At 38.9% G+C, this 15,359-nt stretch overlaps 1 long non-coding RNA gene across 1 annotated transcript in view; it reads right to left on the minus strand.

Annotated features, from left to right (window-relative positions):
* Positions 1-8,597: 8,597 nt before the first annotated feature.
* The window catches only part of LOC144455770 (uncharacterized), a 132,643-nt gene continuing 125,881 nt past the window's right edge, over positions 8,598-15,359 (minus strand). Inside the window, exon 4 of the long non-coding RNA XR_013484514.1 lies at positions 8,598-8,681. This is a non-coding gene — a long non-coding RNA (uncharacterized LOC144455770). The remainder of the gene's footprint in view (positions 8,682-15,359) is intronic.

Below are 15,359 nucleotides of genomic sequence, written 5' to 3' on the forward strand. Positions count from 1 at the left end.
CAGTCAGGACTGGAACCCAGGGAGAAATGGTTGATCATTGCATTAATCAGAATTCTTAAATCTTCCAAAGTTGTTTGTCTTTACAATATTGTTATTACTGTATAAATTGTCCCCTGGTTCTGCTTATTTCACTCTTTATCAGTTCATATGAGCCTTCCAGGGAGTTTCAAGCATTTACTTTTTCCTGAAGTTCTCATTATAAATACAGAAACCCTTGAGTGGGATAATACCTGAAGTCACCCCCGCCTTAGTGTGAATTAGTTTAACAGATCATTTTCCTCTTTGCCCCAGAGAGACCTAGAGCAGCAGGAGAACATTGAGCACGTGGAGGCAGGTGTGGGGAGGGGGGGCAGGGAAGAGGAACTGAAAAAGAATGCAGAAAGGGGAAGTTAAACAGCACCAGTGACAGCCTCAGAAGCCACAAGATTTCTCTTCATTCTGGCCCCAGTTCTAACACTTAGCCCATGGCACTGGATATCTGCATGTTAGAAAGTCAGTATAAACCCAGCATCAGTGGTGCCTTCCAGTACAAAGAATTGTTCGCCTCTGTGAAGCCATCACAAAAAAAAAAAAGATTTTAAATCGTGTTAAGCTTCATAAATAATCAACAAAGCCAAAGGACTGGTCTAATCCTGCCTACTACATGAGGATTTAGTTACTTCCTGCCCAGAGGTTCTTCTGTCACTTGAAGGAAATCTGCTTTGTCACACTGGTGAGAGGTTTTCTGATCTTGGTATTCAAATATTTGTGGGTTTTTTGTTTGTTAATGTTTGTTTTTGAAGACTAGGTCTCCTCACCTGGCTGAAAATTCAGCAGCTGCTTATGAGCCTAATCCCTCTACTGAGGATCACTAAAGCTTTGAGCTGCCCCATTTCTGAACTGGGCTACTCCATCCTATTTTAGGCAGCCCGGTGCCCCTCCCTAGTCATGGAGGCTCACCTTATTGGTGCCAGACATAGTGCAGACACCCAATCGACTTCAGACACTGACTCAGAACTCCCACCCTGAAGTGACCCATCAGCCTCAGCCTCTCAGGGGACAGGGATTTCAGGGTTGCACCACCACATGAGGCAGTACCCAAATATTGTTATGTATAAGAAAGCCACGTGAAGAGACAACTGATCTAACCTCCATGGTAGCACCAAAAAATGACAATGGATGATCCCAATCACCCTAATAATGTCCAAAATGAATCCGGCTTTTCATATTTTACCATCATAATTTATTTTTTTAACCACTACAGGACCATAGATTTAGGGCTAGAATCAGTCAATTAAGAAGAATTCTTTAAGCACCTGTTATGTGCCAAGCACTGTGCTTGTCAATGAAGATGCAAAGGACAAAATGAAACAGTCCCTGCGATCAAGGGATTCCATTTACTTAACCCAACCCATTCATTTTATAGATAAGGAAAACAAGATCCAGTCTTCAGACAAGTTACTCAATTTCTTTGACCTTCATTTTTATCATCTGAAAAATAAGAGGGTTGAGTCAATGACCTCCAAAGTCCAGGGAGGCAAGTTTGGTGTCCCATTAGGCTCTTTTCTAATATTTCATTTGGGGATCTCATCAGCTCCCACAGATCATCTCTTCATTGATGATTCCCAGAACTACTAATTTCTGCTGACTTCCAGTCTCACATCTCCAACTGCCTATTGAACATCTTGAAATGAATATCCTGTAGACATCTTAAACTTAACATATCCTAAACTGAACTCATTCTCTTTTCCCCCAAACCTTCCCCTCTTCCTAATTTCCCTATTACTGTTGAGGGTACCACCATCTTTCCAGTCACCTAAGCTTAAAACCTAGGTGTCATCCTCAACTCTCACTTTCTCATTCCCAATAGCCAATCTCTTGCCAAGACCTGTCAATTTTACCTTCATGACATTTCTCCTGTACACCCTCTGAAATTATCACCACCCTGGTACAGGCCTTCATCTCCTAATGCCTAGACTATTGTAATAGTCTATTGTTTGTTCTTTGTACCACAGGTCTCTCCCAACATCTCCCACCATAGACTTTCTTTCTACCTTCTTACTTAACTCCTATTTACCTGCCTATCTATATCCTAACTATATATCTATCATCTGTCTATTTATCTATCTACTTACTTATCTTCAATCTATCTACCTACCTACCTATCTTGTAGGTCTATCTATCTCCTATCATCTACCTATTTATCTCTCTATTTCCACATATCTCCATCTAATTATTGTATTATTTATCTGTGGACACACTCTTTCCTGGCAATAGAATATAAATACCTTGAGGACAGGGATTAATGCTTTCATGGGTTCTCTTCTCCTTTCCAGACCAAACATCCCTACCTTCTTCAGCTAGGGAAGCAGTTTGGAGCAAGAGAAATATCAATGGCTCAGGAGTCAGAGGTCCTGGCTTAAACTCCCAACTCTTCCACTTCCTACTTACGTAACGTTGTCTGGTCAAATCACTTAACTTCACTGGGTCTCAGTTTATTCAATTATAAAATGAGGGAATTGGGCTAGATAGATAGCCTCTGGGCCTAAATCTTTAATCCTATGACTGGTCTTTCTCTCTGTAGCTTCTCTGCCTGGCCATGGTTAGCACTCTATAAATGCGCTCAAATGAACCAATGAAAAAGATAGGCAGTGGAGGGTAACTAGAATGTGCAGGGCAGGGTCTAGTCAAGGTTCTATTGCTATCTGGTTACTTTTTATGCTGGAAGAAGGTAAAATGAGGGAAATCACCCAAGCATATGGGATGCACATGGAGACAGAGGAAGATGCTAGGCAGAGAAGAACTATGACTTTATTACTTTTTTTTAAGTCAGCTTAAATATATAATAAAATATATAAAGAGTACCCAAAGATTAAATATAGGGCACCTAGAAGCCCCACATATTTCTTGGTCTTTTTTGTATTTCTTTGTACTATTCCCCATGTTACCCATGCCAATGTTTCTTAATATTTTAGCTTCAGGGCCCATTCTTTTCTCATTATACTCATGAGGAAAAAAGAGGAAGTAACTCATCTCTCAGTGGGGATTTCTTAACTGGGTTTTGAGGAGGGATGTTGGGGGTGGCTGACTCTGCCAAAATGTTTCCTTTTTCTAATGGTATTTGTCAGATCTTACTGTTGAGCAACTCTGGGGAGTGTCATCAACGTGCAATCTCATCTCATTTGTCTTCCTTCCTTTACTCACCACGACTCAATTGTGTTGGACTTTTTTTTCTAGTTCATTTTTCATTTCACAACCTCTTATTGCTGAGTAAGCATGAAACGTTAGTGCTCCAGGGCTTCAGAGGCTAGAATAGTGAGTCAAAGATGAGAACCCCACACAAGTTGGGGGCTTCTCTATCCCAGGACACTGTCATCATTTGCTCTGTTATCACCAAACATAAATCCAACTCTTTGATGGATTCTTCAAGACCTACCAGAACACTTTAGAATGTCTGCCAGAGACAACATTCTCCTTGATTAGTCATTTAAAAATTAGAACAGTTAGCATTGGTATAGCGCTTTGAGGTCTGCAAAGTGGTCTACGTGTATTAATCTCCTCTGATCCTCACAAAACCCCAGAGAAGTGAGTACTATTACTATCATTATCATCCCCATTTTGTAGATGGTGAAACTGAGGCTCAGAGAAGTTAAATGGCTTTTCCAGGGTCACACTGCTAATTAGAGTCTGGGGTTAGATTCAAACTCAGGTCTTCCAGGCTACAAGTCTAGCACTGTCTGCATTGTGCCACCTAATGGGGAGAATATTAAGAGTTGAGATTCAAGCACCCAATTGGGACCACTTTGAGTCTGAATGAACTCTTGCTCCTTAGATAAACTGAGTGATGCATGTGAAAAAAATGAAAAGAGACATTAAGCTGTGGCTTGATTGTCTTAGGGACATATTACTGAGCTAATGGCCACATTTCATCTTTTCAATGGTAATGAATTCATTGAAATATTAACATTAGAGAAGATCATACCAATTTTATAGTCACATATTACATGCCTCTCTCAAGAAAGTTCCACACGAAATACATCTGAATGGTCCCTTCCTTTTATTGTGTTTCTCACAGTTTTGATATTTAAGTTACTTTTATAGGAAGACTAAAGAGGTTTAGACTAGTCAGAGTGAAGAACAAAAAGATTAGATGACTTTGTTGCTGGTATATGTACAAAATAAAAGTAAGAATATGAACCCTGCTAGCTTCATCTAGACTTATTTTGAAGAAGCTATAATTATTGTATTGCTGTATATATCACATATGATATTGTTATATGATTTCTTATATAATTATATGATATTACTATAGCATTTATATATTACTTTAAGGTTTGCAAAGTGCTTATATATTATCTCGTTTAGTCCTTACAACTCTGAGGTAGGCACTATTATTAACCTGATTTTACAGATGAGGAAATTGAGGCTGACAGAGGTTAAGTGGCTTGTCCAGGGTCACACAGCTAGTACCTGACTAAGGCAGGATTGGAACTCAGATCTTCCAGACTTCAGGTCTACTCTATTTGCATACTAATCAGGGTGGAGCTTAGAATTGAGGTGAAACCCATGGACCCTACCCCCTAGTGATTTATTTTGTTTTGCTTTGCTTTTTTGGTGGGGATGAAGGAGGGACTAGGAGGGCAGCTCTCAAAATGGTTTTAGAGGATGTAGCTTCACAGGACTTAATAAGATTTTAAAGTAGGGTTGAAACCACCCCTTATGGAATTTTCTAATCCCAATTCTGATAGTTATCAGGGAACAAGGACCTTGAGAAAAGCAGTCAAAAGAAGAGATTCAACCATAGTTTGGGGCATTCTTCTGGGTTCCATTGGCTCTCTGGTTGGGTGTGGTGGTTCATAGCTTCAAATATGAACAAAGAGACTATCAGCCTGCCCTGGTGTGGGAGAGGCTTTGGGCAATGAGCAGCAGGTATCCCTTATGTGTGTTCCCTACATGTATGTGTTCATGTTCTGTATAATGTGCTGTTCTCCAATAGCGGGGTAGTAACCTATGGAAGAATGAATCCTGTACTTGTATGGAGTGGGGGTACTCAGATCTATTCTTGCCTTTTTATTTGATATGCTGTTTGTTTTAATGTCTTTTGTTTTGAATCATCAAGATGTCATTCTTTGTGCAAGCACATATTTGGTTTGCCCTAATCAGGCATAAATTTAATGAGATGCTAAAAATGTTGATATATGGCAGAAACCATGTGTATCTAAGACATCTTCTTCACACACCAAAAAGACCATCTTTCCCCCTCCCCCATCAATTTACCAACAGCTCTCTGAAAACATAGGACATACTTTTAAGTTTCATCTGAATTATTAACATTCTTCCATCACTTTCTATCACTGTCTAGGCAATCAACAAACAATAAAATCCAGCCCTGATTTGTAGGCTTTGCCAATTTCCAAAAATATAAACACTCACATTGAAAATTTAACAAGCTGGTTAGAGCTGGCTCCAGCATACTGCTAGTACTAAGCCAGAGAATGCCTTGAACCTTGGCTGGCTTTTCTAGGGGCACACAAGTGGGAGAGACCTCCAGGAACTGTATCTCTACTTTCATCCCTATAGAGGAGATGCCTGAAATATCATATTGGCAGGAGATCTTAGCCAAAGATTGAGATTAAAAAGATACAATTCTATATGTGATTCATGATCTCACAGTCAACCTCCAAGGTAGAGAATCTTGCTATTAGAATCAGTTGGTAATTTGTAACATAGGATATTATTCTTCTTTTCTATATGATCATATGGTAGAAAAATACTGTAGAACTCTATGAATTAATCTTTATGTATAGAGCTATATTTGTATTATAAATTTGGAAAAAAAGGCATGGCTAGTTAAACAATAAAAATTAATTTTCAAAATATCACAATGTGTTATCAATGACAGAGCACCAGCAATGTGTTATTGTACAGTTGTTTCAGTTATATCTGACTCTTCATGACTCCATTTGGGGTTTTCTTGGCAGACATACTGGAGTGGTTTGCCGTTTCCTTCTCCAGCTCATTTGACAGATAAGGAAATTGAAGCAAACTGGATTAAGTGACTTGCCCAGAGTCACATAGCTAGTAAGTGTCTGAGGCCAGATTTGGACTCAGGAAGATGAGTCTTCTCAATTCCAGGCCTAGCACACTATCGACTACCAGAAATTTTATCACCTCCAATTTTTCATCTTCAGTCATTATATTTCTCCTTAAGGAACCTAAGGAAATTCTCCAGGGGAAAGCATAAGCCAAGAAAACCTCAAATAGGGCCATGGAGAGTTGGACACAACTAAACAACGACAACAACAACAAATTATTTCAATAAGGAGAAGCAGTAAGACACAGTAGTTAGCCAGATTCAGAATCAGGAAGACCTGGGTTCAGATCCAGTTTCTAACAAACACTGACTGCAGGATCATTGACAAATCATCGAACATCTCAGTGGCCTGGGCAAAAGACTATAAATTGCAGGGTAAGTGCTGTTCTGTCAGCGAGCCAGTCAATTTTTTAGGTGTTTACTATGTACCAAGTGCTACCATAAGCACCAGAGCTACAGAGAAAGGCAAAAACATTCCCTGCCTTCAGCAAGCTCATAGTCTAATGGAAGAGACAACATGAAAATAACAGTGCACATACAAGAGTCATACTAAGTAGATGGATGGTAATCAGAGAGGGAAAGCCATTAGCTGCAGAGATACCGGGAAGGACCTTCAATCAAAGACAGTATCTAAGGTGAGTATTGATGTAAATCAGGGAAATTAAGATGCAGAGTTGCCCCGGATCAGTATTCTACACTTGGGGGACAATTAGTGCAAAAGCAGTGACAGATGATACTGATCACATAGAAGGACTACCTAGTAAGCCAGAGTGGAGAAATTATGGAGTGTTTGAAGAGAATTAAAGGAAAGAAGACTGAAAAGGAAAGAAGGGGCCAGTTATAAAGAGCATTAAATGCCAAATGGAGGACTATAGATTTGATGCTTCTATCCCGGGTGGGAGAGAATATCAAGGACAAGATGGTGATTAAATATCAAAGGTTGCAGAGAAGTCCAAAAAGTGAAGATTAAGAAAAAGTCACTTGATTTGGTGATTAAGACTTCATTGGTAATTTTGGAGAGTTGCTGTTCAGTCATTTCGGTTGTGTCCAACTTTTTGTGTCCCTATTTGGAGTTTTCTTGGCAAAGATACTGCAGTGGTTTGCCATTTCCTTCTTCAGCTCATTTGACAGATGAGGAAACTGAGGCAAGCAGGGTGAAGTGGCTTGCCCAGGGCCACACAACTAGTAAGTCTCTGAGGCTGGATTTGAATTCAGCTCTTCCTGACTCTCAGCCCAACACTTTATCCATTGTGCCACTTAGCTGCCCATTTTTGGAGAGAGTCATTTCAATTGAATACTTTGGTTGCAATCCATATTGGAGAAAATTTAGGAGAGAGTGAAAGGAGTGGAAGTGCAAGCATCTAGTAGAGTTAGCTTTCATGAGATATTCAACTGCAAAGGGAAACTGAGATATGGGAAAATAGCTGTAGGGATTGCAGAGGCAAAGAAGGGCTTTTTAAGGGTTGGGGAGACATAGATGTGTTTATAAGTAGCCAAGAAAGAGCCAGAAGATAGGGGAAGACTGAAAATAGGAGAGAGAATGGGGATGATAGAAAGAGCAGTCTGCTAGAGAAGACAGGAAGGAATGAGATTAAGAGCACAGATGGAGTCGTTGACCATGGCAAAGAGAAGAGCCACTTCTTTATCCTAGAACTGAGTGAAGAAGGAGATAGTAGAAAATGTCTGAATGGTATGAGTTGAGGCAAGAGGAGAAGGGAGAGCTCTCAGCAGATGGCTTCAATACTTCCAATGACTATGACATGGTTTCCTCAGGGAAGGGATATTGTAGGAGCTTTGAGCGGAGAGGAGAAAGGATGGAACAACCACTGTGGAGATTGGGATAACAAATCAATTAGGAGGAAGACATACTTCATTAAGGGCCCAGTTGAGATTAGTTAACATAAATTATGGTAGATCCACTGGGCTCAATTTCATTATCCCCCCACCCAGTTCCATTCAGCAGCACCTAAACAGAACTGAAAGCCTTGGGTGAAGAGAGTAATTCAGGTTTGGGGTTTGGCAAAGCATGATCAGTGACAGGACAAGGGGGTAAGGGATTTGAGAGGCTATTTTGTTCAACAAGGAAGCATGATAGGGAAGGAATGCCCTTGCATTATGAGGTGGAGTCTCCGCACCCAGGACTCCCCATGCCAATGAATCACAGATCCAGTCCATAAAGAAAATGAAATCACATTGTATAAATCATATTGATTAAATCAATAATATCATTTCTAATCCTCTCTTTTCCCTTTCATTGCTGAAAGAGAAATCTATTGGCCACCTTAGGTTGAAGTAAAAATGCATCTATTTTGCCACTGACTACCAGCTCTGATTAAATACAGTCTAAAATTCACATTCTCGTTAATGTAATTTTCACTGTAAAACAAAAATATGGGTGCACAAAAGAAATCTACAAAAATAGAAAATGAGGCAACCTACCTTGTGTGATTAAAAACTAATAGTATCATCTTTCTTCCTCACAATTGGAGAAAGAACTGCATGAGTTGGAAATACATTTATTTACCTGTCACTGATGGCACATGTATTCACATTGCTCTCCTTTTTTCAAGGTGTTACAGACATCAGAAAACAAGGCCGTTACATGTCACTGTTAGGGGAGGAAAAACAAAAAGAACAATAAAGACATTGGTTTCAGCTATATAAAGGAGAATACTATGGATTAGCAGTGTGATATTGTGAAAAGAGCCTCTGCTCTTTGAAATCCTACCTCTAACAGGGGTGGGGAGCCTGAGCCTTGAGGTCACATGTGGCCCTTTAGGTCTTCAGGTATGGCCCTCTGACTGAATCCAAACTTCACAGAACAAATCCCCTTAACAAAAGGATGTGTTCTGTAAAACTTAGACTAATATTTAATGTCTGTGTGACCTTGGGAAAGTCATTTAATCACTCTGAACCTCAGTTTCCTCATCTGTAAAATGAAAGTGCTGAACACTAGATAGTCTCTGAGGTTCCTTTCTAGGTCTATGATCTTAACATAATAGAAAAGAAGACAATAGAAAATGTGGATTCTATCTTTTTAAATTAATTACATGGCCTTCATTTATTTTATTCATTGGTAAATAATCAAAGTGTACTATTATGAACTTCACATACAGTCATTCAAAATTATTGCTCAATTGTTTACAACGTTTGGAGTTTGCTGTTTCATCTACACTGTACATTGCTTGGTGAATAAATAAATTTAAAGAAAAAAAAAACAAGAAAATTGAAAAACTACTAAGTCATTAGCTACTTGAGAGCAGGGACCGTGTCTAATTTATGTCTCTTATGTCCATCAATATAAAAAGTCAATCTGAACTAATAGATAGAAAGCTGACCTCGTTCAGGCAGACTTGCATTCAAGACCTACCTCTGACACACACTTGTTATCCAAATTGTTTAGCTCTTCAGTGCCCAGATCAACAGTCTAAGACTACAAGTTATAGAGGAAGGGCTGACCTGCATTGGTAGAGGGAGGTGCCCATCGCAATAAAATCACCGACCCAGTCTCCTCTATCCCCATCTTGCCAAGAGAGAAAAATGAAAGAAAGAAAATTCCTTCTGTAACTATCCCAGTGCTTCATAAGTAGTAGTTACTTAAAAATTCATCTTAAGTTTAGTTCCAAAAAGTTCTTCACAATATGCTCTTAGGGACATTGAAGAGAAAGACCTTACCTTCAGATCCTCAACCAGATTTTCCCTCTAAGCTACATTTCATAATCAGTGTAACTAAGACTGCCTAGAAGAAGTATATTAAAGCTTGTGGGTTATACCTCAAAACCATTGCACAGATGTTTGAGCACCTACCTCTCCAAACTCTCCATGCATGTACCTAAAGAATTAGAAAGAGAGCAACTGTGTTTCTTACATTCGAGGTCTGTTTCTCTCTCTCTCTCTCTCTCTCTCTCTCTCTCTCTCTCTCTCTCTCTCTCTCTCTCTCTCTCTCTCTCTGTATCTCTCTTCTTCTCCTTGTCTCTGTTTCTATTTCTCTTTGTTTCTTTATCTCTGTTTTTCTGTCTCTGTCTCTCTGTCTCTGTCCCTATGTCTCTGTCTCTTTGTCTCTGCCTCTCTCTGGCTGTCTCAGTCTCTCTGTCTCTCTATCTGTGTCTCTGTCCCTCTCCCCCATCCTGCCCCCTCTTCTCCTCTCCTCTGTCTCTCTTCTTCTCTCTCTCTCAAAGTCTCTCTCATAAGCATACATATCATTAGCTTTACCAATCACTTTTGTTGAAACATATATTTTGAAAATATGTTTCTCCAACTGATCCATGACAATTCAACTAAATCTTTTCCTCATATGTAAAATAGGAGATATTAAAAAAATAATCAAAGGACCAACTCTTTATAGTCCTTAATGGTATGATAAATGAATTTTCAATCTTTAAAGATCTTCAGAAGTTATTCTTCTCTAAGCTGGGGCAAAATGTCTGGAACTAAAGAAATTTAGGCTGGAAGAGACTGAAAGGAGTATCCCAGCTGCATTTGAATATGGCTCCAGAGAGCAGAACTATAAGCAGATGGAAAACTGAAGGTAGAGAAAGGCAGATTTCAAGTCAACAAAAGGAAGAACTCCCTGACGTTAAATCAGAGCTGTCCAAAAAGAAGATGGCAAATCATTGGTACTGCACCTGCAGTCAAGAAGACCTGAATGCAAATCCACTCTCTGACACTTAAGAACATGTACCCCTGCACAAATCACTTAACCTCTGTCAATCTCAGTATCCTCTAAATGAGGATAATAATAGCATCTACCTCTCAGGATTGCTGTGAAGATCAAATAAATAATATTGGTAAAGCCCAAGCAAGCAAAAACCATTTATTAAGCACTTTCTATGTGACAGGCATTGGGCCAAGCACTAGGGATACAAAAAGAGGCAAAAGACAGTCCCTGCCTTCAAGAAGCTTATAATCAAATCGGAAGAGCTCACAATCTAATGTGACAGTGCCTAGCACATAGGAGGCACTTAATAAATGTTTGGTTCCTTTTGTCTTTCCTCTGACTCAGAAGTTTCATAGATTTTGAGCTAGAAGGGGTCTTAGAGGTCATATAGTCCAATCTTCTATTTTACAGATGAGGAAACTGAGGCACAGAATGTTCAAGTGGCCACACAGGAAGGTATTAGGATGGAAATTGAATCCAGGACTTCTGATTCCAATTTCAGTACTCTTAATTCTGCCTCTAGTGAGCTCTCTGTTGCTGAAATAGAATCTATATATCATTCTATGGGATATCATAGATATCATATAGATACGGGAATCTAGGTATCATTCAGAGACTCCTGAACTGGTATGGTGATCTGGAAGGCCTGAAAGGTTTCTTAACTCTAGGGGTCTAATTTCTATAAACTCATCCCTGATCCTCAGAAGAATTCTGCTGTTAGAAAATGGAACAGGGTCCTAAAAGTCCATTCTGAAGATTTTCCTATAGCTTTGGCATAAAGAAACTCAGGAATTCTACAGCTACAACACAGCATACTCTTTAGAAATATGGCTCTGCCTCTGACTCCTCCACCCTCTTTCTAAAATTAGCCTGGGTACCCAGAGACTAGTATAATTACATCCTCCCCAGGCATTTTTTTCAAGGGACCAGCTCATGAAAAGTTTCTAAATAGGGAAGATTGTTGCCAAGGCAGGAAATTGAAAGTTATGGACACATAAAGAAAACCCTGGACATGTCCATCCGAATGAAGCATATTAAAAAAAAAAACAAACCTGAACCATGGAAACATCTCCAAAGAGCCTAGACATATTTAAAAGAAGGAACACTAGGGAATGCCAGGTCCTGCAGCTTCTCACATTTCACCCCAGAGACATCCAAGAGAAGGTTCTCTATCATTGCTTGGACTCAGAAGCTAGAGAGTTATGGGCATTTCCATTTCACAGAAATTCCAGGATTTAGTTCTTTCTTTTTCTTTCTTTCTCTCTTTCTTTCTTTCTTTCTTTCTTTCTTTCTTTCTTTCTTTCTTTCTTTCTTTCTTTCTTTCTTTCTTTCTTTCTTTCTTTCTTTTTTTACAACAATTCAACAATAACAGAGCCCGTTCCCAAGGTTACCAAGAATTCTAATTTCAGTTCCTCAATATGCATTTTTATCATGTAAAACTGCACAGTGATACTGCAGAACTCGCTACTGTGGGCTTCCTCTTACTCTTCTTGTTATTATCTTTCTCTAAGTTTCTCACACTCTACCCTCATTTAAACTTCCTCTCTCATTTGCCTTTTTTGTGTGTTTTTTGAGCAGCTCAAATTGAAAATCCAGCACTGGAAACACTACTAGCCCAAAGTGTGGAACTTGTTTTTATGTATGTATTTTGTATAGCACAGATTCTTAACCTGGTGACTATGAGCTTATTTGGTTTTTCAATATGTATTTTGATATCTATTTGTAAATCTAAGTATTTTATATTATTTCCTTTTTTGCATTTAAATTAATTATTCTAAGAAGGGATCCATAGGACTCATTAGACTGCCAAAGGGGACCATCATACATCAAGAACCCCTAATACAAAAAGATGGGACTGCACCTGTGGTTTCATCAATATAGGGAAATCCCACATGAGGAAACTCCTACCAGTATACCTACTCTACAACTTAAGTCTTAGAAAACTGCCTAGAGTACTTAGAGGGTCAGTGATGTGACCGAGGAAATTAAAAGTCAAGCAGCAATACCACTACTAGGTCTGTATCCCAAAGAGATCACAAAAAAGGGAAAAGGACCCACATGTGCAAAAATATTTGTAGCAGCTCTTTTTGTGGTGGCCAAGAATTGGAAATTGAGGGGATGCCATCAATTGGGGAATGGCTGAACAAGTTGTGGTGTATGAATGTAATGGAATACTATTGTTCCATAAGAAATGATGAACAGGCAGACTTCAGAAAAAACCTGGAAAGACTTACATGAACTGATGCTGAGTGAAGTGAGCAGAACCAGGAGAACACTGTACACAGTAACAGCAACATTGTGTGATAATCAGCTATGACTGACTTAGCTCTTCTCAGCAATACAATGAGCTAAGGCAGTTCCAAAAGACTCACGATGGAAAATGCTGTCTACATCCAGAGAAAGAACTATGGAGTCTGAATGCAGATCGAAGCATACTATTTTCACTCTTTTTTGGTTTTGTTTTTTCTTTCTTGTATTTTTTCTCTTTTGTTCTGATTTTTCTTTCACAACATGACTAATGTCAAAATATGTTTATCATGATTGCACATGTATAACCAATATCAGATTGCTTGCCATCTTGGGGAGGTGGGAGAGAGGAAGGAAAATTTGGAACTCAAAATTTTACAAAAATGAATGATGATGCTAATACTGCCCACTGGTTTGGGTTTGGGTTTTTGTTTTGTTTTGTTTTGTTTTGGCAAAGATACTGGAGTGGTTTACCATTTCCTTCTCCAACTCATTTTACAGATAAGGAAACTGAAGAAAACAGAGGTTAAGTGACTTACCCAGGGTCACACAGCTAGTAAGTGTCTGAGGGCATATTTGAACTCCAATCTTCCTGACTCCAGGCTCTGTACTCTATCCATTGTGCAATTTAGCTACCAATCTAGCTACTAAATGACTACATTAAACACAAGTTCCTAGGACACTTCTCTTTATATTGTGTGTACAAACATATATATACATATAATTACACACATACATACACACATATCTGTGCATACATATGTACATATGTATATGTATATGGTTTCTGCCCTAATTGAGCATAAGCTATTTGAAGACAGAAACTGTTTCTTTTTTTGTCTCTGTATGCCCAATGTATAGTTTATGGTAGTCACTTAATAAATATTTGTTCATTGACTAATTGATAAATTGATTTGTCATGATTAGTTGTCCAAAATTGGGAGATAACAAACCCACTTCAGGACAGAATGAGAAGATGGGGGGTGGTGAGAAGAGATTTAATTAAATTCTGCAAACATTTAAGGTACTATTTTGCATGTGCCAGGCACTGAGCTAGACATACAATACTGAGATTTTTCTTGTTGTTGTTAGATTGTTTCAGTCGTGGGGGAGTTTTCATGACCCCATTTTGGGGTTTTCTTGGCAAAGACAAAGGAATGGTTTGCCATTTCCTTCTCTAGCTTATTTTACAGATGAGGAAAATGAGGCAAATAGGGTTAAGTGACTTACCCAGGGTCATCTAGCTAATAAGTGTCTGAGGCCAGATTTGAACCTATGAAGATGAGTCTTGTTCATTCCAAGCCCAGCACTTTATCCACTGTGCCATCTAGCTGCCCCTAATACTGAGAATCCAAACACAAGAATTAAACAGTCCCTACCCTCAGGAGCTTATATTCTGGAGAGGGGAGAATGAGGAGATAGGATAATAGATTTGGAGGTAAAAGGGGCCTTAATGGCCATTAAATTCTAATCCCCTTATTTTATGGATAAGTCAGCTGAGAAACAGAGGTTAGATGACGTGCTCTGCATCACACAGCTAACAAGTTTCTGAGGCTGGATTTGAACTTGGGTCTTCCTGACTTCAAGTACAATGCTCTAACCTCTATACCATGAAGTATCTAGTAAAGAAGGCTGATCTCTTCCCTTCTCACATCATCCAAAGTGAGCCCCACAAAGGCGATGATGATGAAAGGAGGACCAAAGAATCTCAGCGGAGATTTTCCAAAAATTAATTTCTCTGCACCAAAGCATCTCAATATCAATTGAGCTTAAGTGTAAATTCTTCACTCAAAAAGGAGAACTTGAAAGTAGAGGCATCAATCACATGCCCAAGGGGTACATGAGGCTCCCAACACTCTTAAGAGGAACTTGAATAAGATGATAAATATAGTAACTATCTGATTTTTATGTGTTCATGAGGAAAGGAAGAAAGAGAAAGAAGGAAAGAAGGAAAGAGAGAAAGAGAGAAAGAAAGAAGAGAGAGAGAGAGAGAGAGAGAGAGAAAGAAAGAAAGAAAGAAAGAAAGAAAGAAAGAAAGAAAGAAAGAAGAAAGAAAGAAAGAAAGAAAGAAGGGAGGAAGGAAGACATAAACATGTGGTTCTCTAAGTCTAAATGTGGGAATCCTTATATATGGTCAAATAGTCCCTATTTCTATTTGACTTTGACACCCTCAGCCTAGAGCATTACTATAATCTTAGATCACATGAACATGGCATTTAGAAACTGGGTACTCCAACCTTCCTAATTTTGTACATGAGGAAACTGAGGCTTACAAAGGTTACAAAGTTTTTACAAAGGTTAAAGTTTTGAGTTCCAAATTCTATCTCTCCCCTCTCCACTCCCTGACATAATAAACAATCAGATAGAGGTTATACATGTGAT

Source organism: Phascolarctos cinereus, unplaced genomic scaffold, assembly GCF_003287225.1.
Source record: "Phascolarctos cinereus isolate Bilbo 61053 unplaced genomic scaffold, phaCin_HiC Scaffold_1;HRSCAF=81, whole genome shotgun sequence".
Classification (NCBI taxonomy): domain Eukaryota; kingdom Metazoa; phylum Chordata; class Mammalia; order Diprotodontia; family Phascolarctidae; genus Phascolarctos; species Phascolarctos cinereus.